Source organism: Sphaerodactylus townsendi, linkage group LG08, assembly GCF_021028975.2.
Source record: "Sphaerodactylus townsendi isolate TG3544 linkage group LG08, MPM_Stown_v2.3, whole genome shotgun sequence".
In the NCBI taxonomy this organism is placed as follows: Eukaryota; Metazoa; Chordata; class Lepidosauria; order Squamata; family Sphaerodactylidae; genus Sphaerodactylus; species Sphaerodactylus townsendi.
This window is the reverse complement of record NC_059432.1, coordinates 24,749,950-24,764,704: the sequence shown is the minus strand read 5'-3', so window position 1 is coordinate 24,764,704 and position 14,755 is coordinate 24,749,950. Positions and strand designations below refer to the sequence as shown.

General features: G+C 78.5%; 1 protein-coding gene across 1 annotated transcript in view; it reads right to left on the bottom strand.

Annotated features, from left to right (window-relative positions):
- STOX1 (storkhead box 1) overlaps window positions 1–14,755 on the bottom strand; it is a 33,118-nt gene that overhangs the window by 6,493 nt on the left and 11,870 nt on the right. The window lies entirely within an intron of this gene.

Below are 14,755 nucleotides of genomic sequence, written 5' to 3'. Positions count from 1 at the left end.
TGCTCAGACATTGGGAGGGAAAATGTTTTTGCTGAGGGAAACCCACTCTTTCTAGCAGAGATCCCTTGCAGTTCTCCAACTCTCTTTCTCCAAGCGTTTTTTTTGGGGGAAGGGGGGCTTTCGTCTAATTGCTGCCATGCCCTCATGGGCTTTTTACTCCCCTTTCCAGCTTGATGCCAGGAAGAACATCTTATAGGGCTATTTTCAGTAATACTGGCCACAGCATGGTTCCATAGGCAGCCTCTTCAAATCTTGAATAAACATAGGCTCTGTTCTACTAGCATATCTCTAGATTGCACACAAGCAACAAAAATATTAGAATCAATGGAACAAAAAGGAAGAGCATCTGAAAATCAACACACTATGAGAGGACCAATTCTTATTCCCGAAAATGGGCATCCAGTGTCTTGCTCATATGCCAGTCTTCACCTTCATGGCACTCCTTAGCGAGAGGAGGGATCCAAATGCTTACAAACCAGGATGGCATAATAGTGTATGGGTGCATGCTTCATTCACACAGATGAACTCTCCCACAGTCTATCTCTCAGACTCACACATTAAAGGCAGCTCCTTTTCATCTGTCTACCCCTTGTGTGAAGAAAGGTCCCTGGCAGGGGCATAACGAGACAGCCCTGGGCAAACTGTAGCCCTGGGCAAAACCTGAGTTGGATGCCCCCCCCCCCCCATGGGCGGCCACTCCACCACAACCAAATTTTTTTTTGCACCAGGACATTGGTGCCTGCAGGGGGTTCATTTTTAGACATATCAGCACCAAAATTTTAGCATATCATCAGGTGACTGTCCTTATGCTACTCCCCATGTTTGGTGAGGTTTGGTTCAAGGAGTCCAAAGTTATGGACTCCCAAAGGGGGTGCCCCATCCCCCATTGTTTCCAATGGGAGCTAATAGGAGATGGGGGCTACAGTTTTGAGGGTCCATAACTTTGGCCCCCCTGAACCAAACTGCACCAAACTTGGGGGGTGCCATCATCTCCAGATGATACCCTGAAATTTTGGTGCTGATACATCCACAAATGCACCCCCTGCAGGAACATCCTAAAAATTTGCCCAAGAATCTTTGTTCTGCATTGAGTTTTCTGCATTGCTGTCAATGGGGATTGCAGGCTGTGGGGGGCACATTTCTGAACACACAGTCTCAAAACTTTCAGGGTCTAATCAGGAGACTGCTGTAATGATACCCCCCAAGTTTGGTGCAGTTTGATTCAGGGGGGCCAAAGTTATGGACCCTCAAAACTGTAGCCCCCATCTCCTATTAGCTCCCATTTGAAACAATGGGGGATAGGGGCACCCCCTTTGGGAGTCCATAACTTTGGACTCCCTGAAGCAAACCTCACCAAACGTGGAGGGTAGCATAAGGACAGTCCCCTGATGATACGCTGAAATTTTTGTGCCGCTAGCCTAAAAACTGCGCCCCCTGCAGGCCAAAAATGGAAAACCACTAAAATACCCAAAAACGAACCCAGCATTTTGATGCCCCTCACAAGGTGGTGCCCTGGGCAGCTGCCCACCTTGCCCAATGGGCATTACGCCAGTGGTCCCTGGTAATCTGGGTTTTCACTGCATGAGTCTGCCAGAACTCAAGGGTACATAGACAGGTTTTGGACATCAGAGGGATTTCTTATCTTTCCCACAAGTAAGGAAAACACCAGGCTCCAACACAGAAGAGCTGGAAGGAACCCAAGGGTCATCTAGTTGAATCCACAGCACAATTCAGGAAATTCACCACTACCTCCTCCCCATTTCTCCCTCCTCTATAGCTGTGAGAAAAAATAGAGTTTCCTAGCCTCGCTGCTGCTATAAAGATCAGTCCACTGCCATATCAGTGTCAACTATTCCTAAGATGAAAGGCCTCATCCTGCTCCCAAGTCATGATAAGAACTCCCAAACCAAGGCACCCAAATGAAGATCTCTGTACTCAGGACCATTTTTATACAAACTGAGAATAACTAGGATCTTATGAAGCATCAGAAGTGTTCTTCTGCACGAATGACAATACTCCTCCTTCCCGATGTGTCTTCTATGACCCTTCCAATTATACTCCAGTGGGTCAGTAGTCTCTCTGGAACACCATGAGATTTGGAGAACTGACAAAAATTGGCCTCCTCATCCACAGCTGGATCCACAACTGGAAGTAACTTGCATGGTGGTGGTGAAAAATACCATCAAGTCTCAGCTGACTTATGGGGATCCCGTAGGGTTTTCAAGGTAACAGACATTCGGCGGTGGTTTGCCACTGCATGCCTCTGCATCGTGGATGCTTAGTTTCTGAGTTCTGATGAGATCGGGCTAGCCTGGGCCATCCTCTCCCAAATACATTTTAATGAAACTGGTTTTAAAAAATAAAATGTACATCTAAAGACCTGAGATTTGGGCAACAGTTTTATTGGAAAATACAACTGAATGAAAACGAAATGACACCCTTTGTGGAATATGCTACCCAAAGTAACTGCTTCTTGATAAGGCTAATCCTGAACACAGAGACATGGAACCACACAATCAAAATTCTAATCTTAACGTATTTCTATGGGAACAAGATTTTAATCCAGAGGGAGGACGTTCTTTTAATGCTGATGAGAAGATGCCTTCTTCCAGTCATACATTAGAGGGCAGCAGATACACATGCAACTCCTTAAAAGTCATCACTTTCATTATAGTCTATGGAATGGTGACCTATAACATTCACACAGGCTGCAATGATCTCCTTGCTGACTTCAGATAATCCGCAGGCTCAAGAACACGGAGAGCTGAATTTAGTGCATTGAAACCAGCCAAATGCAGTGTCTGGTTTGCTTATGATTGCAGCTGGGAAGGTGCCTGGGCCTAGCAAAGAAAAAGCTGGCAACTGAGAGTATTGGTGAAACAAGATGCATCACAGCGTCACTCAGCAAATGATGGATATGAGAAGAAGGGCACTTCCTTTTTTGTTTTACAGTCCATGGGGGAAGTTTCTTTTTGTTCTAAAGAGCACTTCCTTCTGGGCAATTGGGAATACTTTTTAGAACCTCAAATTCTCCTACAGTCCAGCAGGCAAGAAAGACCCATTTGAAGATGTCTGGACTGTAGGAGAAAGACACAGCTTCAGTACTGGCAACCTCCCAAATCCTTAATTTGACCAGAGTTGGCCAAGCCCCAAATCACGTTTCCTTATTCTTCTGGAAAAGATTGTTATTGGTAAAGGCAGACAGGGCAACTTTTGATATAAAAAGTACTCACGGTTATAATGCATACATAGAGGAAGGGTGATAGGGGATCCCCAGGGGAGAGTGAGCCAAGCATCTCTGCCTTTTCTGTGTACAAATGCAGAACTCCTACAGCCAGATCTCCACCAGGGACAGCCAGGTCATTCAGCATCAAGGGTAGGCGTGCCAGCCTTCACATGGTGCCTGGAAATCCCTTGGAATTATAACTGATCTCCACACTCCAGAGATCAGTGCCTCTGGGGGAAAATACTTCTTTGGAAGGTGAACTCCAAGGCATTATACCCACTGAGGTCACTCCCTACCCCAAACCTCACCCTCCCCAGCCTCCTGTCCCAAATCTCCAGGAATTTCTCAACCCAGATTTGGCAACACTAATCAAGGGGAAAGGACAGGCCTTGGCCCACACGCCAGCAGTGCCTCCAGGGGGTTGATTTTCTACTGAGGAACAGTTCCCATTAATTTCAATGGGAGAAAATAAAGGGTGCTGAACTTACTCCCTGCCCTTAGTGATTCCATCCACTGAAAAGCAAACCTGTGCCTTTCTGTATTATCTGCTTCTTCACTGGTGCAGCCCCCTCCTGGGTTCTGTTTCATGGTAACCTGAGAGTGTGAGAGAATGCTGGGAAGCTGGCTTTTGCTTATATCTGTAGCAGCTTCTAGCCAGTGTGCTGCAGTGGCCAGAAATACAGACTAGAACCGTGGTGGCAAACTTTTGGCACTCCAGATGTTATGGACTACAATTCCCATCAGCCCCTGCCAATGGGCCATGCTGGCAGGGGCTGATGGGAATTGTAGTCCCCCACCCCCCCCCCCCCCCACCCCCCCCCCCCCCCACCCCCCCCCCCCCCCACCCCCCCCCCCCCCCACCCCCCCCCCCCCCCACCCCCCCCCCCCCCCACCCCCCCCCCCCCCCACCCCCCCCCCCCCCCACCCCCCCCCCCCCCCACCCCCCCCCCCCCCCACCCCCCCCCCCCCCCACCCCCCCCCCCCCCCACCCCCCCCCCCCCCCACCCCCCCCCCCCCCCACCCCCCCCCCCCCCCACCCCCCCCCCCCCCCACCCCCCCCCCCCCCCACCCCCCCCCCCCCCCACCCCCCCCCCCCCCCACCCCCCCCCCCCCCCACCCCCCCCCCCCCCCACCCCCCCCCCCCCCCACCCCCCCCCCCCCCCACCCCCCCCCCCCCCCACCCCCCCCCCCCCCCACCCCCCCCCCCCCCCACCCCCCCCCCCCCCCACCCCCCCCCCCCCCCACCCCCCCCCCCCCCCACCCCCCCCCCCCCCCACCCCCCCCCCCCCCCACCCCCCCCCCCCCCCACCCCCCCCCCCCCCCACCCCCCCCCCCCCCCACCCCCCCCCCCCCCCACCCCCCCCCCCCCCCACCCCCCCCCCCCCCCACCCCCCCCCCCCCCCACCCCCCCCCCCCCCCACCCCCCCCCCCCCCCACCCCCCCCCCCCCCCACCCCCCCCCCCCCCCACCCCCCCCCCCCCCCACCCCCCCCCCCCCCCACCCCCCCCCCCCCCCACCCCCCCCCCCCCCCACCCCCCCCCCCCCCCACCCCCCCCCCCCCCCACCCCCCCCCCCCCCCACCCCCCCCCCCCCCCACCCCCCCCCCCCCCCACCCCCCCCCCCCCCCACCCCCCCCCCCCCCCACCCCCCCCCCCCCCCACCCCCCCCCCCCCCCACCCCCCCCCCCCCCCACCCCCCCCCCCCCCCACCCCCCCCCCCCCCCACCCCCCCCCCCCCCCACCCCCCCCCCCCCCCACCCCCCCCCCCCCCCACCCCCCCCCCCCCCCACCCCCCCCCCCCCCCACCCCCCCCCCCCCCCACCCCCCCCCCCCCCCACCCCCCCCCCCCCCCACCCCCCCCCCCCCCCACCCCCCCCCCCCCCCACCCCCCCCCCCCCCCACCCCCCCCCCCCCCCACCCCCCCCCCCCCCCACCCCCCCCCCCCCCCACCCCCCCCCCCCCCCACCCCCCCCCCCCCCCACCCCCCCCCCCCCCCACCCCCCCCCCCCCCCACCCCCCCCCCCCCCCACCCCCCCCCCCCCCCACCCCCCCCCCCCCCCACCCCCCCCCCCCCCCACCCCCCCCCCCCCCCACCCCCCCCCCCCCCCACCCCCCCCCCCCCCCACCCCCCCCCCCCCCCACCCCCCCCCCCCCCCACCCCCCCCCCCCCCCACCCCCCCCCCCCCCCACCCCCCCCCCCCCCCACCCCCCCCCCCCCCCACCCCCCCCCCCCCCCACCCCCCCCCCCCCCCACCCCCCCCCCCCCCCACCCCCCCCCCCCCCCACCCCCCCCCCCCCCCACCCCCCCCCCCCCCCACCCCCCCCCCCCCCCACCCCCCCCCCCCCCCACCCCCCCCCCCCCCCACCCCCCCCCCCCCCCACCCCCCCCCCCCCCCACCCCCCCCCCCCCCCACCCCCCCCCCCCCCCACCCCCCCCCCCCCCCACCCCCCCCCCCCCCCACCCCCCCCCCCCCCCACCCCCCCCCCCCCCCACCCCCCCCCCCCCCCACCCCCCCCCCCCCCCACCCCCCCCCCCCCCCACCCCCCCCCCCCCCCACCCCCCCCCCCCCCCACCCCCCCCCCCCCCCACCCCCCCCCCCCCCCACCCCCCCCCCCCCCCACCCCCCCCCCCCCCCACCCCCCCCCCCCCCCACCCCCCCCCCCCCCCACCCCCCCCCCCCCCCACCCCCCCCCCCCCCCACCCCCCCCCCCCCCCACCCCCCCCCCCCCCCACCCCCCCCCCCCCCCACCCCCCCCCCCCCCCACCCCCCCCCCCCCCCACCCCCCCCCCCCCCCACCCCCCCCCCCCCCCACCCCCCCCCCCCCCCACCCCCCCCCCCCCCCACCCCCCCCCCCCCCCACCCCCCCCCCCCCCCACCCCCCCCCCCCCCCACCCCCCCCCCCCCCCACCCCCCCCCCCCCCCACCCCCCCCCCCCCCCACCCCCCCCCCCCCCCACCCCCCCCCCCCCCCACCCCCCCCCCCCCCCACCCCCCCCCCCCCCCACCCCCCCCCCCCCCCACCCCCCCCCCCCCCCACCCCCCCCCCCCCCCACCCCCCCCCCCCCCCACCCCCCCCCCCCCCCACCCCCCCCCCCCCCCACCCCCCCCCCCCCCCACCCCCCCCCCCCCCCACCCCCCCCCCCCCCCACCCCCCCCCCCCCCCACCCCCCCCCCCCCCCACCCCCCCCCCCCCCCACCCCCCCCCCCCCCCACCCCCCCCCCCCCCCACCCCCCCCCCCCCCCACCCCCCCCCCCCCCCACCCCCCCCCCCCCCCACCCCCCCCCCCCCCCACCCCCCCCCCCCCCCACCCCCCCCCCCCCCCACCCCCCCCCCCCCCCACCCCCCCCCCCCCCCACCCCCCCCCCCCCCCACCCCCCCCCCCCCCCACCCCCCCCCCCCCCCACCCCCCCCCCCCCCCACCCCCCCCCCCCCCCACCCCCCCCCCCCCCCACCCCCCCCCCCCCCCACCCCCCCCCCCCCCCACCCCCCCCCCCCCCCACCCCCCCCCCCCCCCACCCCCCCCCCCCCCCACCCCCCCCCCCCCCCACCCCCCCCCCCCCCCACCCCCCCCCCCCCCCACCCCCCCCCCCCCCCACCCCCCCCCCCCCCCACCCCCCCCCCCCCCCACCCCCCCCCCCCCCCACCCCCCCCCCCCCCCACCCCCCCCCCCCCCCACCCCCCCCCCCCCCCACCCCCCCCCCCCCCCACCCCCCCCCCCCCCCACCCCCCCCCCCCCCCACCCCCCCCCCCCCCCACCCCCCCCCCCCCCCACCCCCCCCCCCCCCCACCCCCCCCCCCCCCCACCCCCCCCCCCCCCCACCCCCCCCCCCCCCCACCCCCCCCCCCCCCCACCCCCCCCCCCCCCCACCCCCCCCCCCCCCCACCCCCCCCCCCCCCCACCCCCCCCCCCCCCCACCCCCCCCCCCCCCCACCCCCCCCCCCCCCCACCCCCCCCCCCCCCCACCCCCCCCCCCCCCCACCCCCCCCCCCCCCCACCCCCCCCCCCCCCCACCCCCCCCCCCCCCCACCCCCCCCCCCCCCCACCCCCCCCCCCCCCCACCCCCCCCCCCCCCCACCCCCCCCCCCCCCCACCCCCCCCCCCCCCCACCCCCCCCCCCCCCCACCCCCCCCCCCCCCCACCCCCCCCCCCCCCCACCCCCCCCCCCCCCCACCCCCCCCCCCCCCCACCCCCCCCCCCCCCCACCCCCCCCCCCCCCCACCCCCCCCCCCCCCCACCCCCCCCCCCCCCCACCCCCCCCCCCCCCCACCCCCCCCCCCCCCCACCCCCCCCCCCCCCCACCCCCCCCCCCCCCCACCCCCCCCCCCCCCCACCCCCCCCCCCCCCCACCCCCCCCCCCCCCCACCCCCCCCCCCCCCCACCCCCCCCCCCCCCCACCCCCCCCCCCCCCCACCCCCCCCCCCCCCCACCCCCCCCCCCCCCCACCCCCCCCCCCCCCCACCCCCCCCCCCCCCCACCCCCCCCCCCCCCCACCCCCCCCCCCCCCCACCCCCCCCCCCCCCCACCCCCCCCCCCCCCCACCCCCCCCCCCCCCCACCCCCCCCCCCCCCCACCCCCCCCCCCCCCCACCCCCCCCCCCCCCCACCCCCCCCCCCCCCCACCCCCCCCCCCCCCCACCCCCCCCCCCCCCCACCCCCCCCCCCCCCCACCCCCCCCCCCCCCCACCCCCCCCCCCCCCCACCCCCCCCCCCCCCCACCCCCCCCCCCCCCCACCCCCCCCCCCCCCCACCCCCCCCCCCCCCCACCCCCCCCCCCCCCCACCCCCCCCCCCCCCCACCCCCCCCCCCCCCCACCCCCCCCCCCCCCCACCCCCCCCCCCCCCCACCCCCCCCCCCCCCCACCCCCCCCCCCCCCCACCCCCCCCCCCCCCCACCCCCCCCCCCCCCCACCCCCCCCCCCCCCCACCCCCCCCCCCCCCCACCCCCCCCCCCCCCCACCCCCCCCCCCCCCCACCCCCCCCCCCCCCCACCCCCCCCCCCCCCCACCCCCCCCCCCCCCCACCCCCCCCCCCCCCCACCCCCCCCCCCCCCCACCCCCCCCCCCCCCCACCCCCCCCCCCCCCCACCCCCCCCCCCCCCCACCCCCCCCCCCCCCCACCCCCCCCCCCCCCCACCCCCCCCCCCCCCCACCCCCCCCCCCCCCCACCCCCCCCCCCCCCCACCCCCCCCCCCCCCCACCCCCCCCCCCCCCCACCCCCCCCCCCCCCCACCCCCCCCCCCCCCCACCCCCCCCCCCCCCCACCCCCCCCCCCCCCCACCCCCCCCCCCCCCCACCCCCCCCCCCCCCCACCCCCCCCCCCCCCCACCCCCCCCCCCCCCCACCCCCCCCCCCCCCCACCCCCCCCCCCCCCCACCCCCCCCCCCCCCCACCCCCCCCCCCCCCCACCCCCCCCCCCCCCCACCCCCCCCCCCCCCCACCCCCCCCCCCCCCCACCCCCCCCCCCCCCCACCCCCCCCCCCCCCCACCCCCCCCCCCCCCCACCCCCCCCCCCCCCCACCCCCCCCCCCCCCCACCCCCCCCCCCCCCCACCCCCCCCCCCCCCCACCCCCCCCCCCCCCCACCCCCCCCCCCCCCCACCCCCCCCCCCCCCCACCCCCCCCCCCCCCCACCCCCCCCCCCCCCCACCCCCCCCCCCCCCCACCCCCCCCCCCCCCCACCCCCCCCCCCCCCCACCCCCCCCCCCCCCCACCCCCCCCCCCCCCCACCCCCCCCCCCCCCCACCCCCCCCCCCCCCCACCCCCCCCCCCCCCCACCCCCCCCCCCCCCCACCCCCCCCCCCCCCCACCCCCCCCCCCCCCCACCCCCCCCCCCCCCCACCCCCCCCCCCCCCCACCCCCCCCCCCCCCCACCCCCCCCCCCCCCCACCCCCCCCCCCCCCCACCCCCCCCCCCCCCCACCCCCCCCCCCCCCCACCCCCCCCCCCCCCCACCCCCCCCCCCCCCCACCCCCCCCCCCCCCCACCCCCCCCCCCCCCCACCCCCCCCCCCCCCCACCCCCCCCCCCCCCCACCCCCCCCCCCCCCCACCCCCCCCCCCCCCCACCCCCCCCCCCCCCCACCCCCCCCCCCCCCCACCCCCCCCCCCCCCCACCCCCCCCCCCCCCCACCCCCCCCCCCCCCCACCCCCCCCCCCCCCCACCCCCCCCCCCCCCCACCCCCCCCCCCCCCCACCCCCCCCCCCCCCCACCCCCCCCCCCCCCCACCCCCCCCCCCCCCCACCCCCCCCCCCCCCCACCCCCCCCCCCCCCCACCCCCCCCCCCCCCCACCCCCCCCCCCCCCCACCCCCCCCCCCCCCCACCCCCCCCCCCCCCCACCCCCCCCCCCCCCCACCCCCCCCCCCCCCCACCCCCCCCCCCCCCCACCCCCCCCCCCCCCCACCCCCCCCCCCCCCCACCCCCCCCCCCCCCCACCCCCCCCCCCCCCCACCCCCCCCCCCCCCCACCCCCCCCCCCCCCCACCCCCCCCCCCCCCCACCCCCCCCCCCCCCCACCCCCCCCCCCCCCCACCCCCCCCCCCCCCCACCCCCCCCCCCCCCCACCCCCCCCCCCCCCCACCCCCCCCCCCCCCCACCCCCCCCCCCCCCCACCCCCCCCCCCCCCCACCCCCCCCCCCCCCCACCCCCCCCCCCCCCCACCCCCCCCCCCCCCCACCCCCCCCCCCCCCCACCCCCCCCCCCCCCCACCCCCCCCCCCCCCCACCCCCCCCCCCCCCCACCCCCCCCCCCCCCCACCCCCCCCCCCCCCCACCCCCCCCCCCCCCCACCCCCCCCCCCCCCCACCCCCCCCCCCCCCCACCCCCCCCCCCCCCCACCCCCCCCCCCCCCCACCCCCCCCCCCCCCCACCCCCCCCCCCCCCCACCCCCCCCCCCCCCCACCCCCCCCCCCCCCCACCCCCCCCCCCCCCCACCCCCCCCCCCCCCCACCCCCCCCCCCCCCCACCCCCCCCCCCCCCCACCCCCCCCCCCCCCCACCCCCCCCCCCCCCCACCCCCCCCCCCCCCCACCCCCCCCCCCCCCCACCCCCCCCCCCCCCCACCCCCCCCCCCCCCCACCCCCCCCCCCCCCCACCCCCCCCCCCCCCCACCCCCCCCCCCCCCCACCCCCCCCCCCCCCCACCCCCCCCCCCCCCCACCCCCCCCCCCCCCCACCCCCCCCCCCCCCCACCCCCCCCCCCCCCCACCCCCCCCCCCCCCCACCCCCCCCCCCCCCCACCCCCCCCCCCCCCCACCCCCCCCCCCCCCCACCCCCCCCCCCCCCCACCCCCCCCCCCCCCCACCCCCCCCCCCCCCCACCCCCCCCCCCCCCCACCCCCCCCCCCCCCCACCCCCCCCCCCCCCCACCCCCCCCCCCCCCCACCCCCCCCCCCCCCCACCCCCCCCCCCCCCCACCCCCCCCCCCCCCCACCCCCCCCCCCCCCCACCCCCCCCCCCCCCCACCCCCCCCCCCCCCCACCCCCCCCCCCCCCCACCCCCCCCCCCCCCCACCCCCCCCCCCCCCCACCCCCCCCCCCCCCCACCCCCCCCCCCCCCCACCCCCCCCCCCCCCCACCCCCCCCCCCCCCCACCCCCCCCCCCCCCCACCCCCCCCCCCCCCCACCCCCCCCCCCCCCCACCCCCCCCCCCCCCCACCCCCCCCCCCCCCCACCCCCCCCCCCCCCCACCCCCCCCCCCCCCCACCCCCCCCCCCCCCCACCCCCCCCCCCCCCCACCCCCCCCCCCCCCCACCCCCCCCCCCCCCCACCCCCCCCCCCCCCCACCCCCCCCCCCCCCCACCCCCCCCCCCCCCCACCCCCCCCCCCCCCCACCCCCCCCCCCCCCCACCCCCCCCCCCCCCCACCCCCCCCCCCCCCCACCCCCCCCCCCCCCCACCCCCCCCCCCCCCCACCCCCCCCCCCCCCCACCCCCCCCCCCCCCCACCCCCCCCCCCCCCCACCCCCCCCCCCCCCCACCCCCCCCCCCCCCCACCCCCCCCCCCCCCCACCCCCCCCCCCCCCCACCCCCCCCCCCCCCCACCCCCCCCCCCCCCCACCCCCCCCCCCCCCCACCCCCCCCCCCCCCCACCCCCCCCCCCCCCCACCCCCCCCCCCCCCCACCCCCCCCCCCCCCCACCCCCCCCCCCCCCCACCCCCCCCCCCCCCCACCCCCCCCCCCCCCCACCCCCCCCCCCCCCCACCCCCCCCCCCCCCCACCCCCCCCCCCCCCCACCCCCCCCCCCCCCCACCCCCCCCCCCCCCCACCCCCCCCCCCCCCCACCCCCCCCCCCCCCCACCCCCCCCCCCCCCCACCCCCCCCCCCCCCCACCCCCCCCCCCCCCCACCCCCCCCCCCCCCCACCCCCCCCCCCCCCCACCCCCCCCCCCCCCCACCCCCCCCCCCCCCCACCCCCCCCCCCCCCCACCCCCCCCCCCCCCCACCCCCCCCCCCCCCCACCCCCCCCCCCCCCCACCCCCCCCCCCCCCCACCCCCCCCCCCCCCCACCCCCCCCCCCCCCCACCCCCCCCCCCCCCCACCCCCCCCCCCCCCCACCCCCCCCCCCCCCCACCCCCCCCCCCCCCCACCCCCCCCCCCCCCCACCCCCCCCCCCCCCCACCCCCCCCCCCCCCCACCCCCCCCCCCCCCCACCCCCCCCCCCCCCCACCCCCCCCCCCCCCCACCCCCCCCCCCCCCCACCCCCCCCCCCCCCCACCCCCCCCCCCCCCCACCCCCCCCCCCCCCCACCCCCCCCCCCCCCCACCCCCCCCCCCCCCCACCCCCCCCCCCCCCCACCCCCCCCCCCCCCCACCCCCCCCCCCCCCCACCCCCCCCCCCCCCCACCCCCCCCCCCCCCCACCCCCCCCCCCCCCCACCCCCCCCCCCCCCCACCCCCCCCCCCCCCCACCCCCCCCCCCCCCCACCCCCCCCCCCCCCCACCCCCCCCCCCCCCCACCCCCCCCCCCCCCCACCCCCCCCCCCCCCCACCCCCCCCCCCCCCCACCCCCCCCCCCCCCCACCCCCCCCCCCCCCCACCCCCCCCCCCCCCCACCCCCCCCCCCCCCCACCCCCCCCCCCCCCCACCCCCCCCCCCCCCCACCCCCCCCCCCCCCCACCCCCCCCCCCCCCCACCCCCCCCCCCCCCCACCCCCCCCCCCCCCCACCCCCCCCCCCCCCCACCCCCCCCCCCCCCCACCCCCCCCCCCCCCCACCCCCCCCCCCCCCCACCCCCCCCCCCCCCCACCCCCCCCCCCCCCCACCCCCCCCCCCCCCCACCCCCCCCCCCCCCCACCCCCCCCCCCCCCCACCCCCCCCCCCCCCCACCCCCCCCCCCCCCCACCCCCCCCCCCCCCCACCCCCCCCCCCCCCCACCCCCCCCCCCCCCCACCCCCCCCCCCCCCCACCCCCCCCCCCCCCCACCCCCCCCCCCCCCCACCCCCCCCCCCCCCCACCCCCCCCCCCCCCCACCCCCCCCCCCCCCCACCCCCCCCCCCCCCCACCCCCCCCCCCCCCCACCCCCCCCCCCCCCCACCCCCCCCCCCCCCCACCCCCCCCCCCCCCCACCCCCCCCCCCCCCCACCCCCCCCCCCCCCCACCCCCCCCCCCCCCCACCCCCCCCCCCCCCCACCCCCCCCCCCCCCCACCCCCCCCCCCCCCCACCCCCCCCCCCCCCCACCCCCCCCCCCCCCCACCCCCCCCCCCCCCCACCCCCCCCCCCCCCCACCCCCCCCCCCCCCCACCCCCCCCCCCCCCCACCCCCCCCCCCCCCCACCCCCCCCCCCCCCCACCCCCCCCCCCCCCCACCCCCCCCCCCCCCCACCCCCCCCCCCCCCCACCCCCCCCCCCCCCCACCCCCCCCCCCCCCCACCCCCCCCCCCCCCCACCCCCCCCCCCCCCCACCCCCCCCCCCCCCCACCCCCCCCCCCCCCCACCCCCCCCCCCCCCCACCCCCCCCCCCCCCCACCCCCCCCCCCCCCCACCCCCCCCCCCCCCCACCCCCCCCCCCCCCCACCCCCCCCCCCCCCCACCCCCCCCCCCCCCCACCCCCCCCCCCCCCCACCCCCCCCCCCCCCCACCCCCCCCCCCCCCCACCCCCCCCCCCCCCCACCCCCCCCCCCCCCCACCCCCCCCCCCCCCCACCCCCCCCCCCCCCCACCCCCCCCCCCCCCCACCCCCCCCCCCCCCCACCCCCCCCCCCCCCCACCCCCCCCCCCCCCCACCCCCCCCCCCCCCCACCCCCCCCCCCCCCCACCCCCCCCCCCCCCCACCCCCCCCCCCCCCCACCCCCCCCCCCCCCCACCCCCCCCCCCCCCCACCCCCCCCCCCCCCCACCCCCCCCCCCCCCCACCCCCCCCCCCCCCCACCCCCCCCCCCCCCCACCCCCCCCCCCCCCCACCCCCCCCCCCCCCCACCCCCCCCCCCCCCCACCCCCCCCCCCCCCCACCCCCCCCCCCCCCCACCCCCCCCCCCCCCCACCCCCCCCCCCCCCCACCCCCCCCCCCCCCCACCCCCCCCCCCCCCCACCCCCCCCCCCCCCCACCCCCCCCCCCCCCCACCCCCCCCCCCCCCCACCCCCCCCCCCCCCCACCCCCCCCCCCCCCCACCCCCCCCCCCCCCCACCCCCCCCCCCCCCCACCCCCCCCCCCCCCCACCCCCCCCCCCCCCCCCCCCCCCCCCCCCCCACCCCACCCCCCCCCCACCCCCCCCCCCCCCCACCCCCCCCCCCCCCCACCCCCCCCCCCCCCCACCCCCCCCCCCCCCCACCCCCCCCCCCCCCCACCCCCCCCCCCCCCCACCCCCCACCGCCCACCCCCGCCTTCACTCAGAGTGTGCGCTCTGCTTAGGTCTGAAATGGTTCTCATCACCCCCACCTTTTCCTCACGGCTACAATCTGTTTTTTGAAGCTGTTAATCAAACAATAATTTTAAAAAATACTTCAGACCTATTTTGATCTAGGCAGAGATTTTTTAAACTTTGCAACTGTGCATAGGAAGGCATAAAAATGTGGAAGTAAGTACACAGCAAACACTCTTGTGACATCTGTTCAGTTTCAAAGGATGGAAGAGAGATGCTTTTCCTGACACTTTTCAACAATTTCTGAAAAGTAATTGTAAACAAGGAAAACCCAGTTCTGATCACACTCTTTCTTCCCCCCTCCTCTCTCTCTCTCACACACACACACACACATACACACACATACTGATGGCATTTATAAATAAACAAGAGGAGGACCCACAAGGGTTTGTAGGGATATTTCCCTTCCCCCAACTGTTTCCTCTTCCCTTTCACTCAAAACCTCCTTAGTTGCTCCCCTTTTTCTGCTTCCATCTTTCATTCCCATCTGTAGTATCACCCCAGAATTAGACTTTCGGCTTCCTTGTTTTCCCGGTATTCTTAAGTCCTAGAATTGAAGGGGAATCCACTCAGACTCTGCAGCCAGTGCTGCTAAGGACGCTTCCTCTGTGACTAATGGTGGTGCACAGGGCTCTGCGGCCCCCTGGTGGGGCCATGTGGGGGTCCCACAGGGCGGAGACCCAAAACTCA